The sequence below is a fragment of the Aphelocoma coerulescens genome, chromosome 3, assembly GCF_041296385.1.
Source record: "Aphelocoma coerulescens isolate FSJ_1873_10779 chromosome 3, UR_Acoe_1.0, whole genome shotgun sequence".
Classification (NCBI taxonomy): Eukaryota; Metazoa; Chordata; class Aves; order Passeriformes; family Corvidae; genus Aphelocoma; species Aphelocoma coerulescens.
In genome coordinates this window covers 60,517,561-60,529,297 of record NC_091016.1, presented here as the reverse complement: position 1 = coordinate 60,529,297, position 11,737 = coordinate 60,517,561, and positions in this window count along the sequence as shown.

Genomic DNA, 11,737 nt, shown 5'->3' with positions numbered 1-11,737 from the left:
CATTAGGATTATTAAAAGGGGAATTTGCATGTGAATCTGAGCCCACATGGTCGTGACTCCGTGTGGATAAATAACGCTCTATATTTAGTTATCTAATAAACACTATTTCCAACAAAATAAAATAAAATAAATAAAACCTGTGCTTCTATGTTGAGAGTGAAAGGGTAACTGAGGTTCCCCCCTCAGTTACAGAGCACAAGGAAGAATCACAGTCCAGGCAGGTTTTTCTTCCCTGTTGCTGAAACATACAGAAAAGAGTGGTTTCTGAGTAGAGAGGCAAGGACACAGGGCTAAATGCTGTACTGAATTATTTAGCAGTGTTAGGATGTAGATGTTAATGATAAATCCAGAGAGAGAGCTCTGCCAGGAAAGCTTTGGTCACTGTGAGAGTGTATGATTGCTTCTGGTAAGAATGAGTTGTTAGTTCAGTTAAATCAGGTTTACAGCTTTCTAGGATACTCGTTAAATGGCAATTGTTTCCAGTGAGAAGACTCTGAGATGTTTATACAGAAAAAGCAACACGAACTTATTTCACTGATGTGTGGTAACTTCTGAAGGGAGGAATATTTAACGTAAGCTGCAAGTTGTATCAAGGTTTAACTCATGCTGAAAAGTTGGAGGTGTGTTTTGCTGCCGTGCTGCGAGCAGCGGGAAAGGCTGTTCCTAAATGTCCCTTTCAACTGTGGTGTGTTTTGCATGATATCTCAAGGCTTATCAGTCCGAGCAACAGTTGTGTTTAGGACTGATGATGGAAATTTGGGGTTAGAATCCTAACCTCTTCTTTCTTGCTTGGACTTTTATTCCATCAACTCTTCTTTTAGTTCATGGCTCCTAGAAAATTGCAGGCCTACTTGGAGGCAGCAGGCTGTACTCCTGCAGCTGCAACAATGGCAGTCAGCAGTGCCAGCACTCGCCATTTCTACGGAGAGGACCCTGGAAGAACCTATTCCAAAACTGGCTGTGATCCCTGTGTCTGCATCTTTCAGGAGGGATTCACCCTGCAGGTGAACCATGGCTGTGGGAAAGAGAGGTGATAATTTGATAAATCTATCCCATTTTATCAATGAAGTTGCCAGGTGAGCAGTGGACAGGGAACAACAATACTGCGTGAGGGGCTGGTCTTGCTGCTGAAGCAGCCACATCGTTTGTTGGAAACCAAACTCTTGCTTCTGCTGAGGAAGTCCCGTGTGAAGCTGGAAATCTCACCTCAGCAAAGCCTTTGCATGCTTGTGAGAAGACCCCTCCTCTCCTCGATGCCTCACTCATCATCTTGGAAAGTACTTTCAGAGGTGGTGAGTGTGTCCAGCTTCACCAGGCCCAGGGCAGTTACACTGTGAGTTATAATGTCCACTGAGAAGCCAGGTCCTAAACATGGTTTAACAAGTCACAGGTCAAGGTAGCAAAATATTTCACTTGGTGCCTCAACACCTTGTATAAAAGCAAGAATGACGATCATCTTTCCCAAACCAGTGTTAAGAAAAGAAATTCCTTAAGGAGCCTTGAGACTCTGCAGCTTAAATCTATAACGTGCAAGCAGGAAACATTCATATACCCTCTTAATTAGGGTCTTAGTGCAGCCCCTAAGATTATTAATGCTATTTTTAAAAGCTTGCTATAAATTTGCTTTGGGACTGTGCATGAATAATGAGGAGAAGTAAAAAAATATGTCTCCTTACAGTATAAACACCCTGTTTGGCATCCTTGGATTCTAGTTGATGAATTTTAGCCAAGAAAAATAAGGTGTGCACTCTTAAGACTCACTGACCTGATTTGTCAAGTGCTGCTTTGAATTCTTGACCTCTGGAAAATGTATAAGAATGATTTAACTTTGCAGAGCTGAGGCCAAATGGGAATTTGGGGAAATGCAGTGACTTTTGTCATGCAGGTAATTAGAATATAAAATAATGATTGTCTCTCTGGCTTTTTATATCATCAGTCCACCCAGCGGCAAGATTAGTGAGCATGATTGGGATATCGTCTTTCTGCTGCCAGAGATCAGGTGCCCATTTGCTGCACTTCCTTTGTAGAGCAGATCTGCTCTTGTGCAGAACTGAAACAGAACCACTCAAGACCAGGTTTGTGATGGCAAATCTGTTGCAGATTTCTGCCAACCCTGTGTGGCACACCTGACACTTATTTTTCCTTCTCACAAGGAGTTCATAAATACCATCATATCTTGGGCATGCTGTAATGTGAAAGCTGCGGGGAGGAGGCTCATCCTTAATTCCAAGCCCCTTGGCCAGATGTCAGGCTTGCTACTTTGAAGTGTGTGTCAGGTTCAGAGGTCATCAGATGTTGACATGGACAAAATGTCCTACCCTCCTTCTCCACTGGCTTTGTTCTTTGAAATAGTGTGATCTAGAAGTTGTCTGGTCAAACAATCTGGAGAAAATAGCCAACATAGAATGGTACCACTGACTTTAATCAAAGTTTGGTAAAGGTTTGTGAAACAGTGCCAACATGATGTTTTTAACTGAGGCAGTGTTGCTATTATTACTTCCAATGTCCTAGCTGAGAAGCAGGGAGAGACTTTCTGAGGAAGCCACTGCAGAAAATAGGCGCCTCCACTGTCCTCAGTTCGAAGCTCAGATTGTTGGTCATAAATTATTAATCTCTGATTTGCTGAGATGTTCGAGGCTAGCGGTGTAATTCTAGGCTGTATTGCCTCTATTATTGGTAGGGAACACAATATCCACGGTGCCCTAGATACCTTTCAAGTTTCTTGCTACTTTCTTCCCCCAGTTTCTTTTACTGCTGCCCACAGATGGCAGTGAAACTTCCCTGCTTGAATGATTGTGATGCTGTGAGAGATGGAGAGAGCTAAACTGAATAATGCAAAACTAGAATTTTAGTGAGTGAGGTGTTACCACTGTTAGCAGTACTGTGTTGACAGGTGTAGATTCATCAGGAGAAATGGAGGGAGATGATGACTTTTGCTTATAACCAGTTGGCAGGTGCTGCTGTATCCTTCAGGTGGGAGTGGTGCTGGCTTCTGTCCATTCCCTCCTACTTGGGTAATTAAGCAATTCTGTTTTGTACTTTTTTGGATAAATTTTCATTAGATTGAGATTTTAGCTTTACTTTTTGTTGGTTTGGGTTTTTTTGGGTTAATTATCAGTACATTTGTTTTCCAAAACAACTTCTGAAGAGCAATCTGCTCTCCCCACCAAACTAAACCCACTGTTACTTCAAAGGAGAGACACAAGCTGGCATAGCTCTGCCATAGCTCTGGAGAGCAGTGTTTGAGGACAGGGAGGGACGTACTCACAGCCTGTAGAAACAGAGGCAGGGAGACCCAGCTACAAAACGTGTACACACTGATGCTGTCCCTTGGAGTCGGGGGCAGGGGGAGGTACTGTTGAGTTATTGATCCCAGATCCCTGTGCTGCAGATGGGTAGCTGAAAGCAAAACCATTAGAGTGCCAGGGACAGACCTCAGGCTGCTGCCAGAGCACAGTTGTCTCCTACAGAATGTTCCTCAGAGTTCTGTGAGTGTGATAAGGCTTAAAAAGCTCTGTGGTCATGGCAGAGTGCTGGTGGCTGAGCAGTATCCATCTGATGATACTGTCTAGAGCTGTGGGGTTTTATTATGTACTTTTTTTGTAATTTCTATCAGTCTAGGTCTGATCACCTTCATTTACATTTGGTCACCCTTACACTGAATTCCTGTTTTCTCTTATTTAAGAGAAAAATCTGCCATTCTATTTAAGAGTGCGTGTCTGCCAGTACACACTGTATGGCATTTCATTCCTATTTAGGCAAACTATAGAAATTCTTTGCTTATGGGGGAGGGGGTGGTGGAGGGATTGGTGTTGGGGTTGGATTTTTGGTGATTTGGGTTTTTTTCAGCAATTCTGAAGAACCAGCTGATCACATTATGCTTTTAGTTGCATTTGCTTTTAGAAGTGTTGCCTTAACCTTAGTGAGAGATTAAGTATTTTGCTACTTTATAAGGAAGATATTCTAAAAAGAAACAAAATGGATTAGAAATGCTTTGGGCAAAGGGAGTGAGGAAATGGAAAGGCACTAACTAGAGAGAAATGTCCAACACTGTTGGCATATCCAAAGGGGGCAAAAGCTCCATGGCAGCAGGTAGCCAGAAGATGGGTATAGAGAGAGGGAGGAAGGCAGCTGTGAAGGAGTGTCTGTGCATGGCTGTGAAGAAGAAGAGGCAAATGTTGCAAGGAGGGGGAGACCTCATCCCATATCTAGTGAAAGCTTTCTTATTGCAGTATATAAAAATAAATAAAGTCCCCCCATAAGTAAAAAATAGTGACTCCTTAAATATAGCTGAGAAAACCTGCGCTGGGACTTCCTATAGAAATTATTAACTTGGTAGCAATATATGTCTCCTCTTTACAGTTTCTTTTAAATAAAGTTAATCCCATTTTAATACCAGGAATGCAATGTAATTTAAGTTAAACCATTAAAAATAAGGCTGAACTATTTCTATCTTGACAATAACAATAATAAGAAATATTCTATGTCTGTGGTATCTTTACTCAATAGATTATCTAACATAGCTGTAAAATTTGCCTGCATTCAAATACCAACTATGGGCAACATTATAAATTACAATATTTGTAGTATCTGAAATGATGGATGTATCTGTCCTTTTACAAGGCTTTGGGAAGCAGAGCAGAAGCAGTGTTTGTTACCCTGATCTTAAAGAATGGCACACAGGTTTTGTGTATCCCTTGTCCACACTTTATTTCTTTTGCTGCTTTCGTCCCGTAGTATTTGCCAGTTGTCCAGGTTCTGGCCAGGACAGGGCTAAGTTTTTGCAGTATCTGGGAGGGGCCATGGCCAGGATGTGTCATTGCCAGGGGTGGGAGAAAGAGACTCTCTTCCAGGGTGAAGGGGCTCCTTCCAGGTGAGAGAATAGGGTGGACAGAGTGGTGGGGTAACACTGGTCCTGACCATAGGGAGCGTTTTGGGTGGCATGGCTGCAGGCGGGTCAAGCTCTACACTCTCTCTTTTGTACAATTTCCTTATTAATATTGTTCATTTTCTTATCTCATTGCTATTTCTGGTAAATAGTTCTTATCTCAACCCATGATCTTCGCCTTTTGTGGCTCCGATTCTCCTCTCCAATCCTCTGCAGAGGGGAGAAGGACAAAAGGGGGAGGGTGACCAAGTGGGGTGTGGTTTGGAGTTTCAGTGGGAAACACTAAATTGGGGAGTGCCATTCCTAAACCATGACACCAATACAGGGAAATAAACTTCTAAGGAGAAATGTGAATGTGTGGTTAACCTTCAGGTGAGCTTTTAAAAGTAAACTTTTAAGATTTACCTTATTGTTCATTGTATTAATGTTGCTTACCCTGGTTGTTGACCTTGTGTATTGGTTGGCAGGCTTTAGACATGGAACTCTCAAGCTATCTGCAGTCTTGTGTTCAATTCTTTGTTCAAACTGATGCAGTTTTCTGCTAGAATATTGTGAATCCCTGAATGAAATCTCTTGAGACTGTATTCAAGTACAGCAGTCTCTGTGTCACTACTTGTTGCGAACACAGTAGATTTCATACAAAAGCATGATCATATCTTTATAGCCTGATTTGATTAGTATCATCTGCTGCTGCCCAAAATCTATTATCTCTAGATTCCAAAGGAATTATTCTTTCTGACATTGTTGCTTAAAACCAGCATCAGGAGGGTGCTGTTGGAGAAGCAATTGCTCTTCTAGCTTTTAAAACTAGCTCAGTTCTTCATCAGAGTGGAAAAAATGCAAACTAACTTATAAGTCCTTTGTCATCCCTTTAAAGCCAGGTGCGGCTCCACAGCAGAACTGTAGTTATTGACACACCCTCTTACAGGTTATTGTCTCTGATTACAGACTCAGAGAGGCCCTGATATCGCCCATCACTAACAATGAATCTGTAACTCTTCATTTGCCATTATTAAAATGCTTGAAACATTTGAAAAATCAGGATACACTTGTTCAGTGTTGCATTCAGTTGTCAAGGAAAAGCCATAAGAGATCCTTGGCCTTTGGCCCTTCTGGACAGGAGTGAAAATTATTCGTGTCTGTGGACTTCTGAACCCACATGAACTGTGTTATTTAACAGAACATCAACTGAGAGGCTTTGAGTAATTTTGTACTTTTTTTTGCGTGAAATAAAACACAGTTTGTATACAGTTCCAATTCAGCCTGCACATCCTGAAGCTTAATCTGATTTGACTCCAAAGATTTCTCCTTCGAACTTACAGAGAAGATGCACAGCCTCCTGCAACCTGTAGAATAAAGTTTGCTATAGGAATGAAATGCATTAAGAAAATCCTGTATATAAAAAAGGCCCCAAATCTGCAGACATGACAAAACCCTTATTTCTTTTCTCAAGTGCACTTGTTAATGGTTCAGCTGGCCAGCAAACTTGCAGCCAAGCCTAGATTTTAGGGTATGAGCCTTGTTACACAAAGGCAGGTCAGCCTTAAATGCATGATAATAAATGTTAATAAATGATAATAAAGCAGAGCTGATGGCATGCGTGGGCTGCAGTTGTACCTGAAGGGGCAGAGAAAAGGGAAAACTCCCCATCAGTCAGGTGGGAAGTGCAGGACTCCCAGGCAGGTGTCCTCCTTCTTGGGGTGTCCTGTTGGTGCAGCAGGTGCCATGTGACAGTGGAATGACTCTGTGGAAGCTGCTCAAACTCCCCACTGGCTGTTTTTGCTCTATGACACTGTTTGCATCAATTGTGTCCCACTCGATGCAGTGCCTGTGCTGCTTATGCTGACTGGCTGCTGTGCCTCGTGCACGTGTGTTGGTGGGCAGCGTCTGCTGCATAAGTAAAAAGCCATTACCCTTGTAGGTGCTGAAGTTACCTGCTAAAAACTCTGAGGGGAAGGCTGAAGAGCTCTTACAATGGAGCTATAGACTGGAAACTAAAATGTCAGGAGGCAGAGGGAGAAATGGGATGAGTTAAACACAAAAGACAGACATTTCCAATGTAAAAATATTTCAGAATTGACCAGTGCAAGGCCATAAGGATAAGAACACTTGGGACAGTGGGGCAAAGACACTGCCACAGTTTTCTCGGGCTCGGGAGATCAGGGCTTACAGAGATGCAAGTGGAAAGTATGCCACAGGATGGGAAATGAAAGGGTCTTGGTATTAGAAAAGGCAAGGCACCATGCAATACTCTCCATAGAAAACCAGGGATACAAAGGCAAAGGCTTTAAGTGTGGTTTCTTAAAACAAGAGGTGTAGCCTGGCAGCAGGGAGTGGCATGGCAAACCCATCATGAAAGAAATGTGTTGTCTGAGGGATGTGTGAATGCTTAGAGGGGAATAATTGCACATTAGAAACACCTGGACAGTTGAGCTGCTGAGAACCACTGCTCAGTGTGGGCAGCTTTATAACTAACAGGCCAGGTTTTCAGCTAGGAAAGGTAAGCTGCAGCCCAAGAATGATGTGCTGATGTCAACGTGTATAGAGGTGTGTGATAGTGCCTTCTGTGTAAGGTAAGCTGATGTTGAAGTGAGGGATTGTACAAGAAGGGTCAAAACAGTAGCGAAATGTAAAGAAAATTCTGCTCTGGGGCTTGGTGTGGTTGAATGGATGTTCTGTGTGTGCAGTCCATCATGTCCTTAATTCAGGAGGCTGAGTTATATATAATTATATATAACATAATTATAAATATAATATAATATAATATAATATAATATAATATAATATAATAGTCATTTGAGAGAGTACTGAGAAAATATCCACTGCAGTGACCCACTTCTGGATAGGGAGTGGAAAGATGTCCCTATCTGTGTCCCATGGTGAGTTCCAGTTCATTCTGCATGGGCTGCATTGATGCTGCTGTGCAAAATGATGTTCCTTTGTGAAGCTTCAGGGTCACTCGGAGTTCTACAGAGGGGGAAAGCCTGGGGCCAGGCTGATTAAATGTGGATTTTCTTTTTAAGGAAAAAGTAGATTTTGCTTGGGGCAGTGGTGTACAAAGGGAATCGGTTGTGAAAAGAACATCTGAGGCAGTCATTTGATTCTGCTACAAGATGGGGGATCCTCCCACCCCTTTTCCAGGCATATCCTCATACTCTCAGTGACTTGGTGTGTTACGGCAGGAGGAACCAGGTGGCCGCTGTGGGGCAGTGGGGCCTGTAGGGGCGAGCAGTTACAATGTGCCCAGGTTGTAGGGACGGCAAGAGGCCTGACTGGTTAAGGCATTTACATTCTGATGTTGCTCTTCAGGGTTTAGGGGGTTTTATAAACTTTATTTGACTCCAAACATTTCTTTCTGCTATGTGCAGGGTGTAGCCTTCTTGAGAGGGATGCTTATCCAGCCAGACTGGCTTGGTTTGATGGCTCAGGCTCTAAAAGAGACACTCAAAGTGATGTAGTTTGGCACTTGTGCCCTGCCCCAGGCTCTCTTTCTCATCCTGTTTTTCTTCAGCATGCATTGCAGATCTGTAATGTTGTCTAGAACAACACAGTGTACCCCATATGCCCCACACTCCCAACAGACCCTCAATAGTGGTCATCCTTCTTGTCCTAGTCTCAGCACCGCTCTGCCTAAAAAATTGAAAATGTGTGAGAAAAAAATTAGCAAACTAGATTAAAAGATTTCCGTGATTTCATATTTTTTTTTTTTTTTAACTTTCATGCCTGGCTTTGCAAACTAATAATGTTTATTCTCTTGGGCTTGGTGCTGGCCACAAGAGCCTGAATTGAGATATTCAATTATTTAGTGTCTTTTTAAAAGAAAATGTAATGTGCAAGAGAGATGTAAGATCTGCTCTGGTGACCATCCCCGCAGCTGGCATTTTAAAAGAACGTTTTTATCAGGGCTCCTGTGCTTGTGGCGCCACCATTGCAATTCTACCCAGAAAATGATTCCTCTGTTTTCTCAAGGGATGATGGATTGGTTTTGCAAGTGAGCATTGTGAACCCACCAAGGGCCTTGTCACCTTCCTCTTCTCGCATGAGTTACTGCAATACCTGTTCAAAACAATTTTTCACTTTCTCATTATGATTGACATTATTGTTTCCCAAGCTTGAAGATTTGTCTTTTTTGACCTCCTAGACAAAATTACTTACTGGGATAAATTTCAGTATAGCATCTTATCCAGTTTTATTTTGATCTCTTCCTTTCCCTGTAATCTCTGGCACAAAGAACCTGATTTGAAGTACAGAGCAGTCTTCTGGGAATATAATGTAACATTAAAAAACATAGTAAATAATTTATAAATGCTATGCAGGAAAGTATTTCACATTATTTTAAGTAATTTTGTTTGACTGTGGTAGGGAATGAACATGATTAGTGATCAGAAGTGGTCACATTAACCACAGTGAACAAAAATATTTCAGGTTGGGCATATTTTCTCAGAGCTGGCAAATCAGAAGCATTGTCTGTCCTCTATGGATACAGATTTCCCACCAATTATGGTGTAGATAAAGGTACATCTCTCTTGTAAAAACAAAACAAAAAATTAGCCAGATTTACTGCTATGGATTTCTATCAGGAGTTAGAAAATTGCGCATGCAGCGTAACTAATATGCTGGGTTTTGGTTTTTTCTTTTTTTTTTTTTCCTTGGACCTAGCTGACCAGTGCTTACATCTAAATTGTACTGATTTATTTTGGGTTCCGTTGAGTTTTGAATTCTGGATTCTGACTACACTCTTTTAGGACACTGTGTCATGCATTTGGATAGAGTTCAATTTGTGTTTGTTTACAGTGATATTAGATGTTAAGAGGTTTATCCTGATGCTAGCTTCTTTGCCAAAAGCTCCAAAAATCAGAAATCACCCTGCATTTCATATAGCTCTGTGGACAGAATACTGGCCTCGTTCTATTTCTTATTTCAACTTCTGCCATAGGTTTGGTCAGGGAACCAAAAGGTTTCTTCATCTGGAAAACATGACCAGTATCTGTCCTGGAGAGAGCATGCTTCCAGCAGGATTACTGAAAATATTGTCCCCTTATTACCGGAGTGCTTGGGGGTATGGATGTGACAGCGGTCTCCTCTGCAACCCTACTGTGCATTAACTGTTACATCCAAAGTGTGCTTCCCTTTTGTCTTGTACCTGAAGTACCTGCTGGTATCTCTACTTTGCCTTTCTTTATCCCTCCTATGAACTGTCTTTGCTGTTGTTTTTTTAGTGGTTTTTTTTTCTCTCTCGCCAGATTATCTCACAGATCTATAACCCTGGGATAAACAAGAGGCTAGAGCATGTGTTTAGATACTTTGGGCCATTTTGAGGTCAAGGACAAATTTTTTACTTGCTCAGTTGTTCATCCCAGCTGTAAAATGGTAGTAGTGACACTGGGCACTCCCTTGGCACCCTGTCAAAAAAATAACAATTAGGAAACAATTAGTCTGGCTTGGTATCAGGGGAGCTTTTAACTTTTAATTTAACACAGATTAACACAGTGTAGCCAGGGATAAACCTACATTGTGAGAAAAATGAATGGGTTTAGTGAATACACTGAAGGGAAAACAATTCTTGAGATTCAATGGTGTGCCTGTTTCGTCCCTTTAAAAATTCTCTTTATTGTTTTTTAAAATATTTGTTGACAGCTGTTTTCTTAGGCAAGTGTTCTTAACACTCTGCTCCTCAACAGAAGAACAAGACCAAGCATCTTCTAGATAAGTACTAGGAAGGAAGTTCTACCACATGTGGACCTCTTGCACCAAAGGCAGCAGAAACCATGCTAGCCTGACCCCAGCACTAGTGGGAAGGCAACTGGGAATTTGTACATGTGAGGAGTGAGTGGAATAGTGTAGCAGTAGTTTCTGTATTTACTCTGTTGCTGTTTCACATTACTGAATGCTGTTTAGGAGGAAATGAAACTCTTTCTAATGGGATCTAAACGAGACGTGTAGAGCAGCAGAAGGCAGTTTCCTGGAATGAAATTAGATCTGATGGTTGGGATTTAACACACTCTCTTTTGCCAGAAGTGTGTAAGATTATTAAAGTATCACAACCTCATTTGGTTGCTTTGTAATCTGCTCTTAACCTTCATGCTGATGAGGCTGTTATGTAACAGCCAGTGAAGGCCAGACCTTATGTTGCTTCAGTGTACGGGAGCCCATGCCCAGAGATCCCAGTGAGGCCAGGTGGAAAGCTGGCAGCATTTTCACTCGAGATTATGTGGAAAGCTTGCCTTTGGGCTGTGGGTAGCATCCTTGACCACAGAGGTGTACCCACAGGTTTACTGTATGATGCTATGTCTTGTCACTGACACACTCCTGCTTTCAGGAAGCCCCATGCCAATTCTCTTGACAGGGATACTGGTAAACACTTTCTCCTTCAGTACCTAAATTCTGGTTGCATACAGAAGCAGGAGTGACACCTGTAAAGAAGATGTTTACTATTTTCATTAAATTAAATTATTTTCATTAAATTAAATTTTTTCTTCAACAGGAGCAATCTTTGGTTTGACTTTAATCAAAAGAGGTGATGGGGAGAGCCCTTGCTGAGCTCTCATTTCAGCAGAAAGAAACACTGCAGCATCCACGCACCTGTTTACTGGGAACATCTGATGAGTGCTATCTAAACTGAAGGTGGTCAGGGAATGCCTAGCTTAAAACCCCAACAAAAGTCTGGCTGTGAATGAGAGCTCTGAGCAACCCAGCTCTAATGAAATCAGAGCCAAAAGTATTCTCCTTATTTAAATGGAGGGAGAAATGTTTCACCTGTCTAGATGCTTCAAAATTCTGCATGGCATCAACTTGCACCTCCAGCTATCTCAGTAGCATCACCCTTCTCCACCCCACAAACCCAGACTC